Source organism: Procambarus clarkii, chromosome 53 (genome assembly GCF_040958095.1).
Source record: "Procambarus clarkii isolate CNS0578487 chromosome 53, FALCON_Pclarkii_2.0, whole genome shotgun sequence".
NCBI lineage: Eukaryota > Metazoa > Arthropoda > Malacostraca > Decapoda > Cambaridae > Procambarus > Procambarus clarkii.
Window position 1 is genome coordinate 35,285,466 of NC_091202.1, and position 12,537 is coordinate 35,298,002.

General features: G+C 44.7%; 1 protein-coding gene across 1 annotated transcript in view; it reads left to right on the top strand.

Moving 5' to 3' along the window:
• LOC123767108 (uncharacterized) overlaps nucleotides 1-12,537 on the top strand; it is a 648,486-nt gene that overhangs the window by 237,914 nt on the left and 398,035 nt on the right. The window lies entirely within an intron of this gene.

Consider the following 12,537-nt stretch of genomic DNA (forward strand, 5'->3'; position numbering starts at 1 on the left):
ATCTCTAATCGAGTATGCTGCCCCTCTGCTCGATATTAGTGCCTAAACGAAAGCTTGACGGGCCGAGGCGAGATGCAAAATGAAGATCTGAGGATTATCCTCTGATTCCTCTGTATAAGTAAATTACTAAACATGAGAAAATAGGGGCCTCGTAGCCTGGTGGATAGCGCGCAGGACTCGTAATTCTGTGGCGCGGGTTCGATTCCCGCACGAGGCAGAAACAAATGGGCAAAGTTTCTTTCACCCTGAATGCCCCTGTTACCTAGGTAAATAGGTACCTGGGTGTTAGTCAGCTGTCACGGGCTGCTTCCTGGGGATGGAGGCCTGGTCGAGGACCGGGCCGCGGGGACACTAAAGCCCCGAAGTCATCTCAAGATAACTGAATATACCATGTGTAAGTGATCGTATCACGGAAATCAGTGCTTTAATTGGTATGAAGATGCTTAGGCTAACCGAACCCCAACAACTGCATCTCCAAGCATGCCGCAAAATAGATTAACAAAACTGCAGCTATATTCAGAATGTATCATGTTCATGATCTCTATCATGAGAGAGAACAACGGTTCTCGTCTACCCCTTGGGAGATCACCCGCTTTCCAAATTACTATCACCCTTTTCCCCACCCAAGAAGATCATTAAGGAACAATCCCTTGCTTCAACTGGGAATAATGTACAATGTCTTAAGCCAAATTGATGCTCTGGTCAAGAAGCGCTCCCTTTCTCAGATTACTTACACTGATGGCTCCTTGCACCAGTCTCATGGTGCAGCTGGAAGTGCAGTTGTTGTGACAGGGAGAGATGGTTCCTTCTCCTATGAGTGTGGCCAACCACTTGGAGTGGACGGTAGAGCGACGATCTCGCTTCTTGCAGGTTTGCGTTCAATCCCCGACCGTCTAAGTGGTTGGGCACCATTCCTGCCCTCCCCATCCCATCCCAAATCCTTATCCCGACTCCTTCACAGTGCTATATAGTCGTAATGCCTCGGCGCTTTCTCATGATAGTTCCCTTCCTTTCCTATGAGTGTGGAGCGGGTATAAATAACTGGGCCTCCACTCTTCAAACAGAATTGGTTGCCATAATCCTTGCACTCGAGCGCATATATGAATCCAAAGTTGAGACGCTAATTGTAAGTGACTCCTTGTCATCCTTGACTGCCCTCACCTCCCTAAGGTTATAACTGTGACGTGCTTGTATTTGAAGCTAGACACAGGCTTCAAATATTAAATGATGGAATCAGAGTTTGTCTCCTGTGGATTCTTTCCAGTACTGGCCTCCGGATGCATGATAGAACTGATGAGTTAGTCAAAATACGAACTCTTAAAACGAGAATTGTTTACCATCTTGGACTGCCATTGAGCGGTCTGAGAGAACCAATATACAGTCAACGGCAATGAAATCTAATAGACTTGTGGCAAAGGGAAATTCATACTGATTATTCCATTGTGGCAAAGGGAAATTCATACCAATTATTCCATCTATCATCATTCGATTATGTAGGAAGAATCGCACGTCTATGGATCATTCAGAAAGCTTAGCAGACTTCTAGACGTTCCCGGGAGACATCTCCCGTCACGCAGGGTGCAGTCGCACCTCCACAGATCTCCAGTATCAGCTCTTGATACTGGTAATGGCTCCAAAGGGCCACCACTTACGGGCTATTCATGCCCGTGCCACCTTTTGGGTGGCTTAATCTTTATCAATCAATCAAATCTAGACGTTACGATAGTTAGGATTGACTCGGCTCGACAGTAAATATATACAACAAATACGAATAATCGCCAACAGAACCTAAACACCTAACCTAACCTAACCTAACCTAACCTAACCTAACCTAACCTAACCTAACCTAACCTAACCTAACCTAAACACTTAACCTAACCTAACCTAACCTAACCTAACCTAACCTAACCTAACCTAACCTAACCTAAACACTTAACCTAACCTAACGTAACCTAACCTAACCTAACCTAACCTAACCTAACCTAAACACTTAACCTAACCTAACCTAACCTAACCTAACCTAACCTAACCTAACCTAACCTAACCTAACCTAACCTAATCTAACCTAAACACTTAACCTAACCTAACCTAACCTAACCTAACCTAACCTAACCTAACCTAACCTAACCTAAACACTTAACCTAACCTAACCTAACCTAACCTAACCTAACCTAAACACTTAACCTAACCTAACCTAACCTAACCTAACCTAACCTAACCTAACCTAAACACTTAACCTAACCTAACCTAACCTAACCTAACCTAACCTAACCTAACCTAAACACTTAACCTAACCTAACCTAACCTAACCTAACCTCACCTAACCTAACCTAACCTAACCTAACCTAACCTCACCTAACCTAACCTAACCTAACCTAACCTAACCTAACCTCACCTAACCTAACCTAACCTAACCTAACCTAACCTAACCTACGCCCAAATACGCACTGTATGCTAATATATAACAATATTAATTTATATTTAAGAAAATTCCTATTTTGAATGAACAGCATGTTTGATGAATGCGTCTTTGGGGTCGACCGCTGGATGGAATGGACTTGGTCTGAGGACGGATTGCTGAATGTTTCATCCACGCTTTGCAAATAGTAATAATGGCTAACAGAACTCAGCAACCTAACCTAACCCAACTATTCAACGCATTCCAATATGAAATAATATCACCTTATATTTGAGAAAATGCAAATTTTGAATATGTAGTGCGTTAAAAATGATGAATGCGTCTTTGGGTTTGGTTGCCGACTGAACGACCCTCAACGCATCCTCCGACCAGGCTCGTTAGAGCGGCTGCCGTCCCCCTTATCCCCTCCCCCCATATATATAAATTAATATTATTATACATTAAATTTCTATGTAAAGTTAGACATTGGTTAGGTTAGGTGTTTAGGTTCTGTTGGCGATTATTTGTATTTGTAGTACGTGGGTGAAGCATTTACAGCGTTGTGGTTCGAACAAAAGTCGTCAGTGAAGCACTTGTTCCGGAAGTGTTCGAACGAAATCAGTTGTGAGTCGTGTGTAAACCGTTTTTCATTCATAAACAGGAGGTTTGGCGGGTGCATGGAATCACTTCTGGGTCTTTGTTTGAGGGATGGGCTGCATATACAGCGTTCGATTCGAACACAGGTCGACAGCGAATCACTGTTTGAAAACTATTCGAACGTCATCCGTTGTGAGTCGTGTGTAACCCGTTTGTCATTCACAAACGGGGTGGGGGTGGGGGGGGGTTGGTGCCTAGATTAACGAACATTTAGCTTTTGTTAACGAAGATGGGCTGGATGAGGACGAGTCGAGCAGAGAACGTTACTCCAGCACTGTTTGAGAAATGTACGAATCCCATTAATTGCCAATCGCGTGTAAAGGGTTTTCCATTCACTTACAGGAGTTTGATCGCTAGATTAACGACCATTTAGCCTTTGTTTATGAGGATGGCTGCAATACAGATATCTTTTCCACTCTATAAATGGGCTGGGAAGTGACTTCAGGAGTCAGTTCCTTCATAGGAAACGATTGATGGTTGTCAGTGGCTAAGGCATTGGGACATCCCTTTGAATGTCACCACAAGGTATAAGCGTTACATTTGGACAACATTTTCTCTGTGTGGCTTTATAAAAATAAAATTTGAATATTGTGCTCTCTATGTAAATGTAAGTTAAACTCAAATTTCTCCAACAATACAGAAATTCCTGATTTATTCAAAATTATAAGGGATTCCAAATTAGTCCAAATTATAAGGAATTGCAATTTAATCCAAACCTCAAGGAATTTCAAATAAACTATATCTGCAAAACAGTATTGAAAGAGCCTTCACACAACACCTCATTGAGTTTCCGATGCAATTGCGAGAGCACTTTCTTTTACTGGGACACGCAAATGGATGGGTTTTCAACTCCTGTTGCCAGTATACCAGCGACCAAATATATGCCAGTATATATAATATGTTGCCAGTATACCAGCGACAGCCAGTATACCAGTATACCAAATACCGGCGCCTCCATTCTTGTCAGCAAGGGAATGTGAACCTTCTTAACATCTAAGCTGGAGACGGACTGACGACCTTACAATAGCAGCAAGTTTGGTTCACTTTTCAAGAGTGGTTCTAAAGTTATCAGGTGTTCTTAAAGCTTTGACACAGTTTCCGTCAATCCACTTTGAGAGTGGATTTTAATCACTCAGCCTCTACAGAGAGTTGACAGGGCCTGCTAAGCCTCTATAGAGGGTTGACAGGGCCTGCTAAGCCTCTATAGAGGGTTGACAGGGCCTGCTAAGCCTCTATAGAGGGTTGACAGGGCCTGCTAAGCCTCTATAGAGGGTTGACAGGGCCTGCTAAGCCTCTATAGAGGGTTGACAGGGCCTGCTAAGCCTCTATAGAGGGTTGACAGGGCCTGCTAAGCCTCTATAGAGGGTTGACAGGGCCTGCTAAGCCTCTATAGAGGGTTGACAGGGCCTGCTAAGCCTCTATAGAGGGTTGATAGCTTACTAACCACAAGACCAAGTATATTTTAGCCCTGAAAATAGTATATAGTCTGCCATATTTAGTCCTAACCTAGTCCAGGACTAAATGAAACTCTTAAGAGTATATACACCGAGAAAAGAGGTACATCTCTCAGTATATATATATATATATATATATATATATATATATATATATATATATATATATATATATATATATATATATATATATATATATATATATATATATATATATGATTATGTTTATTTCTGTGAGAATAATTACATAATAAATGCATATGTTTTTAATGATCTAAATTTTAGCATTCGAATGAAAAGAATGTGACGTTGTTTAAAAATAATTTTTTTTCTTTTTTTTTTGTCAGCTGACGGCTTTGCAAATACAGAGTTTCCATCTGTGTCTTCCTGGCTGAGCCTCCAGCCTGTTGGTTCTGGCCTTTGGCTGGTGGGTTCCGCCTCTCTTGTCTTGCTCAAGGAGTTCCAATATACCTTTACCCCATCTTCATCTTTTTCTGGTTGTTTTTTGTCCTTAAACTTGTCGGGGCATCTGGAACAGTGATGTCTGCTTGCACTGGAGCAGTGATGTCTGCTCGAACTAGTGCTTCTAGAGCAGTGATGTCTGCATGCAGGTTCGCACATCTGATTAGCATCTCAGGACATGTGACTTCATATCACAAATTTCCTTCACTGTTCGAAAAAAAAATGACTGGGAAGTCACTGCTCATATCCTGCTATCTTACTCGTGACTTCATTCCTCTCCACTAACGAGTTGACTTCATTCGTAAAGTCGTGGCGATTCCTTTCCACCCGGCCACACATCCACCAGGGCCACACATCCACCAGGGCCACACACCCACCAGGGCCACACACTCACCAGTGCCACACATCCACCAGGGCCACACACCCACCAGGGCCACACACTCACCAGTGCCACACACCCACCAGGGCCGTGTAATATTCTTGGTGAATATTTCCTATAAGAATAGTGTTTAAGTATGTATTCTATATGATAGAAATATAATAGCATGTAAGAATGTGCTTGGTGGCATACTGGTGGCTGGCTCCAACAGTTTAGTAAGCCAGTATATCGGCCGTGTACAAGGGTAAACTAATTGTTGCTCCTCTGAGCTGTCACTTCTCATTCGTCACCATTGTTTTGGCTCGGGATGACCCCGGGCCACATTCACCAGGGCCACATACTCACCAGGGCCACATTCTCACCAGGGCCACATTCACCAGGGCTACATACTCACCAGGGCCACATTCACCAGGGCTACATTCACCAGGGCTACATACTCACCAGGGCCACATTCCCCTGGGCCACATACTCACCAGGGCCACATTCCCCTGGGCCACATACTCACCAGGGCCACACACCCACCAGGACCACACACTCACCAGGGCCACACATCCACCAGGGCCACACACTCACCAGGGCCTCACACCCACCAGGGCCACACACTCACCAGGGCCACACATCCACCAAGGCCACACACCCACCAGGGCCACACATCCACCAGGGCCACACACTCACCAGTGCCACACACCAACCAGGGCCACACACCCACCAGGGCCACACATCCACCAGGGCCACACACTCACCAGTGCCACACACCCACCAGGGCCACACACCCACCAGGGCCACACATCCACCAGGGCCACACACCCACCAGGGCCACACACCCACCAGGGCCACACACCCACCAGGGCCACACACCCACCAGGGCCACACACCCACCAGGGCCACACACCCACCAGGGCCACACACCCACCAGGGCCACACACCCACCAGGGCCACACCCATCCCACACACTTCAAAAATAGTAAATTACAAACTCTCTTTGGAATCCTTTTTCATTTATTTTTAGTACTGAACCTTCTCAGACGTCATTTTTCCTCCAGCGATCGACCCACCCCCTACCCAGGCCACCCACCCTGTTCCCAGGGCCACCCACCCCCTTCCCAGGCCACCCACCCTGTTCCCAGGGCCACCCACCCCCTTCCCAGGCCACCCACCCCCTTCCCAGGGGCCACCCACCCCCTTCCCAGGCCACCCACCCCCTACCCAGGCCACCCACCCTGTTCCCAGGGGCCACCCACCCTCTTCCCAGGCCACCCACCCTTTTCCTAGGCCACCCACCCTCTTCCCAGGCCACCCACCCTCTCTATAAGTCGACCTACACCCCCCTCCCTTCCTCCCCCCCTCACACACACACACACACACACACACACACACACACACACACACACACACACACACACACACACACACACACACAAGGAACCGCATGGAGGCGAGGATACGTGGAGAGCCAACCTATTGGAGGTGGTGACAAGCAACTTTTTAACGCAGCATGTCGGAGAACCCACAAGGATGAGAGGCAATGACGAACCAGCGAGACTCGACCTAGTCTTCACTCTGAACGACTCCGACATAAGAGAAATCGGTTTTGAGGACCCAGTAGGAATGAGCGACCACAGTGTACTGGTGTTTGAGTACTTGATTGAAGAAGGGTTATTGAACTCGAGGAGGGATACCGAAACCAAAAGGTTAGCATACCGAAAGGGAAACTATGAGGGGATAAGAAAATTCCTAACAGATATAGCATGGGAAACAGAGCTCAGGGGAAAGACGGCCCAAGATATGATGGATTACATCACGCAGAAGTGCAAGGACGCAGCAAACAAGTTTGTCCCAGTCCAAAAGGAAAACAGAGAAATGAAGATGAGAAACCCATGGTTTAATCAAAGATGTAGGCTAGCTAAGCAGCAAAGTAAAAGGGCATGGAGAAACTATAGGAATAACAGGACACTGGAGAGCAGAGAAAGATACCAGAATGCCAGGAATGAATATGTCAGGATGAGAAGAGAGGCAGAAAGACAATACGAAAATGACATCGCAAGCAAGGCAAAGACAGCCTAAATTGTTGCATAGCCACATTAGGAGAAAAACAACAGTAAAGGAACAGGTTATGAGATTAAGGATAGGGGCGGAAGGATTCACTACAAATGACAAGGAAGTGTGTGAGGAATTGAATAAGAAATTCCAGGAGGTCTTCACCTTAGAACAAGGAGAAATTCCAGAGGTAAGTGAGGGAATAGCTAACCAGGAACCACTGGAAGAGTTTGAGATTACCAGTGGGGAAGTAAGGAAGTGTTTACTAGAGTTGGACGTGACGAAGGCTATAGGCCCAGATGGAATCTCCCCTTGGGTTCTAAAGGAAGGAGCAAGAGAACTGAGCCTACCACTCTCCATAGTGTATAACAAATCACTGGCAACAGGGGAACTGCCAGATACTTGGAAAGCAGCTAACGTAGTCCCGATATACAAGAAAGGGGATAGACAGGAGGCACTGAACTACAGGCCAGTGTCCCTAACCTGCATACCATGCAAGCTGATGGAGAAGATTGTGCGAAAAAAACTAGTGGAGCATCTGGAGCGAAGGAACTTTGTAACACAGCATCAACATGGGTTCAGGGATGGCAGGTCCTGCCTCACAGGGTTACTTGAATTCTACGACCAGGCAACAAAAATAAGGCAAGAAAGAGAAGGGTGGGCAGACTGCATATTTTTGGATTGTCAGAAAGCCTTTGATACAGTGCCACACAAGAGGCTAGTGCGAAAGTTGGAGATGCAGGCTGGAGTGAGAGGGAAGGTACTCCGGTGGATAGAGGAATACCTAAGCAACAGGAGACAACGAGTCTGTGTGAGGGGTGAGGTCTCAGATTGGCGAGACGTCACAAGTGGAGTCCCGCAGGGGTCAGTCCTTGGACCTATACTGTTTCTGGTATATGTAAATGATCTCCCAGAGGGTATAGATTCGTTCCTCTCAATGTTTGCCGACGATGCAAAAATTATGAGGAGGATTGAAACAGAGGATGATAGTAGGAGGCTACAAGATGACCTGGATAGACTGAGTGAATGGTCCAACAAATGGCTGTTGAAGTTCAACCCGAGTAAATGCAAAGTAATGAAACTAGGCAGTGGAAACAGGAGGCCAGGCACAGGATACAGAATAGGAGATGAAGTACTTAATGAAACAGACAGAGAGAAAGATCTAGGAGTTGATATCACACCAAACCTGTCTCCTGAAGCCCACATAAAGAGAATAACGTCTGCGGCATATGCGAGGCTGGCTAACATCAGAACGGTGTTCAGGAACCTGTGTAAGGAATCATTCAGAATCTTGTACACCACATATGTAAGACCAATCCTGGAGTATGCGGCCCCAGCATGGAGCCCGTACCTTGTCAAGCACAAGACGAAGCTGGAAAAAGTCCAAAGGTATGCTACTAGACTAGTCCCAGAACTAAGAGGCATGAGTTATGAGGAAAGGCTGCGGGAAATGCACCTCACGACACTGGAAGACAGAAGAGTAAGGGGGGACATGATCACAACCTACAAAATCCTCAGGGGAATCGACCGGGTAAACAAGGACGAACTTTTCAACACTGGTGGGACGCGAACAAGGGGACACAGGTGGAAGCTGAGTACCCAAATGAGCCACAGAGACGTTAGAAAGAACTTTTTCAGTGTCAGAGTAGTTAGCAAATGGAATGCATTAGGAAGTGATGTGGTGGAGGCTGACTCCATTCACAGTTTCAAATGTAGATATGATAGAGCCCAATAGGCTCAGGAATCTGTACACCAGTTGATTGACGGTTGAGAGGCGGGACCAAAGAGCCAGAGCTCAACCCCCGCAAGCACAATTAGGTAAGTACAATTAGGTAAGTACACACACACACACACACACACACACACACACACACACACACACACACACACATACACACACACACATACACACACACACACACACACACACATTCTCACCACTTTGACAATTCCATTTCCACTACCCAGGATCTGCCAGACTGTGGTATAGTCTCCTCATTCAACTCATCTTCTCAATGAGTGACGTGAGTGACTCATCTCCGAGCATGTTTCTTTCCATTTCTTTCTCCCGTTTTCTCCTCTAGATTCTCCTTTCTCAACCTATTATTATTTTTTTTTCAATTAAATAGATGGTGATTAGTCATTGTTTTGGAGTAGTTATCCCAAAGCCGTAATAAATGTGCAATCCAATGTTCGTTGAATACAAATATCACATTGGAAACTGAGGGGAGGGAATTCAAGCTACCTCGTTAGGTATAGCAATTCGTTCACGAAGTAGTTACGCAAGCACTTACGAACGTGGGCCAAATTCACGAAGCAGTTACGCAAGCACTTACGAACCTGTATATCTTTCCTCAATCTTTGGCGGCTTTGTTTACAATTAATTTACAGTTAATGAGCTCCGAAGCACCAGGAGGCTGTTTATAACAATAACAACAGTTGATTGGGAAGTTTTCATGCTTGTAAACTGTTTAATTAATGTAACCAAAGCCGTCAAAGATTGAGGAACGATGTACACGTTCGTAAGTGCATGCGTAAGTGCTTCGTGAATCTGGCCCCGTTCGTAAGTGCTTGCGTAACTGCTTCGTGAATCTGGCCCCGTTCGTAAGTGCATGCGTAACTGCTTCGTGAATCTGGCCCCGTTCGTAAGTGCATGCGTAACTGCTTCGTGAATCTGGCCCCCTGGCGTGCCAGCGAGGAAGCTGAGTTGTGGTCTGCAGGTAACGAATTATTAACTAACTGCTTCTTTCCATGAATGAATTAATTAAATAAGAACGTCTCTGTATAACTAATGTATGAGTTTATAACTAATCTACCGGAAGTACATTTATTATTAACTATCTTGAGGTCATCTTGAGATGATTTCGGAGCTTTAGTGTCTCCGCGGCCCGGTCCTCGACCAGGCTTCCACCCTCAGGAAGCAGCCCGTGACAGCTGACTAACTCCCAGGTACCTATTTACTGCTAGGTGAACAGGTGCATCAAGGTGAAAGAAACTCTGCTCATTTGTTTCCGCCTCCGCCGGGGATCGAACCCTGATTTTTAGGACTACGAATCCCGATCGTTGTCCACTCAACCATCAGGTTCTCTTTGACGGGAGCATTTGTTGGAGAACTCCATTACCCACGCCAGGGAGCATGGGGGTTGTTTGTAAACTCGGATTGGAACCAGTTGGGCACCTCCGGACTCCTATTGGACACAGATTGATTGATGAAGATTAAGCCACGTGAGAGGAGGCACGGGCATGAATAGCCCCGTAAGTGGAGGCTGTTTGAAGCCATTGCCAGTAAGTGGACTCAGTCGGGGTGCCAGGTTGTTGTTGTTTAAGATTCGCTACTCAGAACGATAAGTTCCAGTAGCACGGGCTATGGTGAGCCCGTAACTTACCTGGCACAGGAGCGGGGCAAGAAGCACGGGCTATGGTGAGCCTCGTGGACGGAAGATGTCTCCCATGTCGGGGTGCCAGGTTTTATTAACCTTTAGGGCGTCGGGACCTATACGGGTAAGGCGCGCGATGTCTGGTGTCAAGTAAGACGCTGGTTCGATTCCCCTATACAGCTCCAATGATATTTTCACACACACGTATACTGTATCACGTTTTTTTAGATTTCCTTGTGAACTGTAACCAGTGGTATACAGCTGCCACTTAAACTGCAAGCGGGAGCGATCTGAACAAATCCAATTAGAACAAATCTAATAGAATTTCGGTTTCAACTCTTTTTACCCTGTCGTAGCACAGTTGATTAAGGCAGTGTCTGGGATACTCCCGGACGCAGGTTCGAATCCTCGTCACGGCCCTTGTGGATTTGTTCATTTGATGCATCACGTTAGTGTGATCTCTGTGTGTAATGGAAGCGATCTATTATAGTTACCTATACACTTCACATGAAAAAATGACAACGCAATGCAGGGTAAGTAAATTATTTATTAAGTTAATTAATAATTAAGTAATAATTATTATTTAGTAAATTGAAACCTTAGCCTAGTTACCTAGCAGTAAAATAGGTACCTGGGTGTTAGTCAGCTGTCACGAGCTGCTTCCTGGGGGTGGAGGCCTGGTCGAGGACCGGGCCGCGGGGACACTAAAGCCCCGAAATCATCTCAAGATAACCTCAAGAAGATCCCTCTGGTAATTAATCTCTGCCTGTCTGTATGCAAATTCCCCTATATTAAAGACCCTTCCTTATGTTAAATCAAGACGAACAACTGTGCTCATAACATTCATCTTTTACATATTTCAAGAGCCTTCAATATTTCGATTCAGTTTAATAATAAGTGTTTAACAGTCTCGTTTGTTTTCTGATGAACGACATAACTAGGTACTTGTATTTTCAGATGAACGACATAACTAGGTACTTGTATTTTCTGATGAACGACATAACTAGCTACTTGTATTTTCTGATGAACGACATAACTAGGTACTTGTATTTTCTGATGAACGACATAACTAACTACTTGTATTTTCTGATGAACGACACAACTAGGAACTTGTATTTTTCTTGTAGTGCCAAAACTAACCTGTGTTGAACACTTGACTATGTTCTCTCATGTAGTTGTCTCATGTTTAAATTCTGTCATATGCCTCCCTCTTTTTGGCTTGCTATCTGAATTGCTACAGTTATTAGTTCTGTATATTTGTTGTCGTGGTTAAACTATATATATATATATATATATATATATATATATATATATATATATATATATATATATATATATATATATATATATATATATATATATATATGAATATATATTCAGGCTTGTTCGCATATATATATATATATATATATATATATATATATATATATATATATATATATATATATATATATATATATATATATATATATATATATATATATATATATAAAAAAGAAAGTTTGTAGTCGTACTCGAGAATCGAACCAGTAACATTAAGCGAAGATTCTTTAAGTCTTTCTTTCTCTTTCTTCCTCCTTGAGTTAGAGCCCCGGGATCCCGGGTCCACTTAGCGAGAAGCCTCAGTGATCTCCAGGTAATATCTGAGAAGTGTTGATGTGTGAGGAAGCGAGGCCGAGTGAGGAGTGTGTTGAAGCCTCACGATGCTTCAAGCTTCTGGCCTGCTTTGTTTGGGTCCTCAGCGAAGCCTCAGCCATGCTTCACTACCTGGTC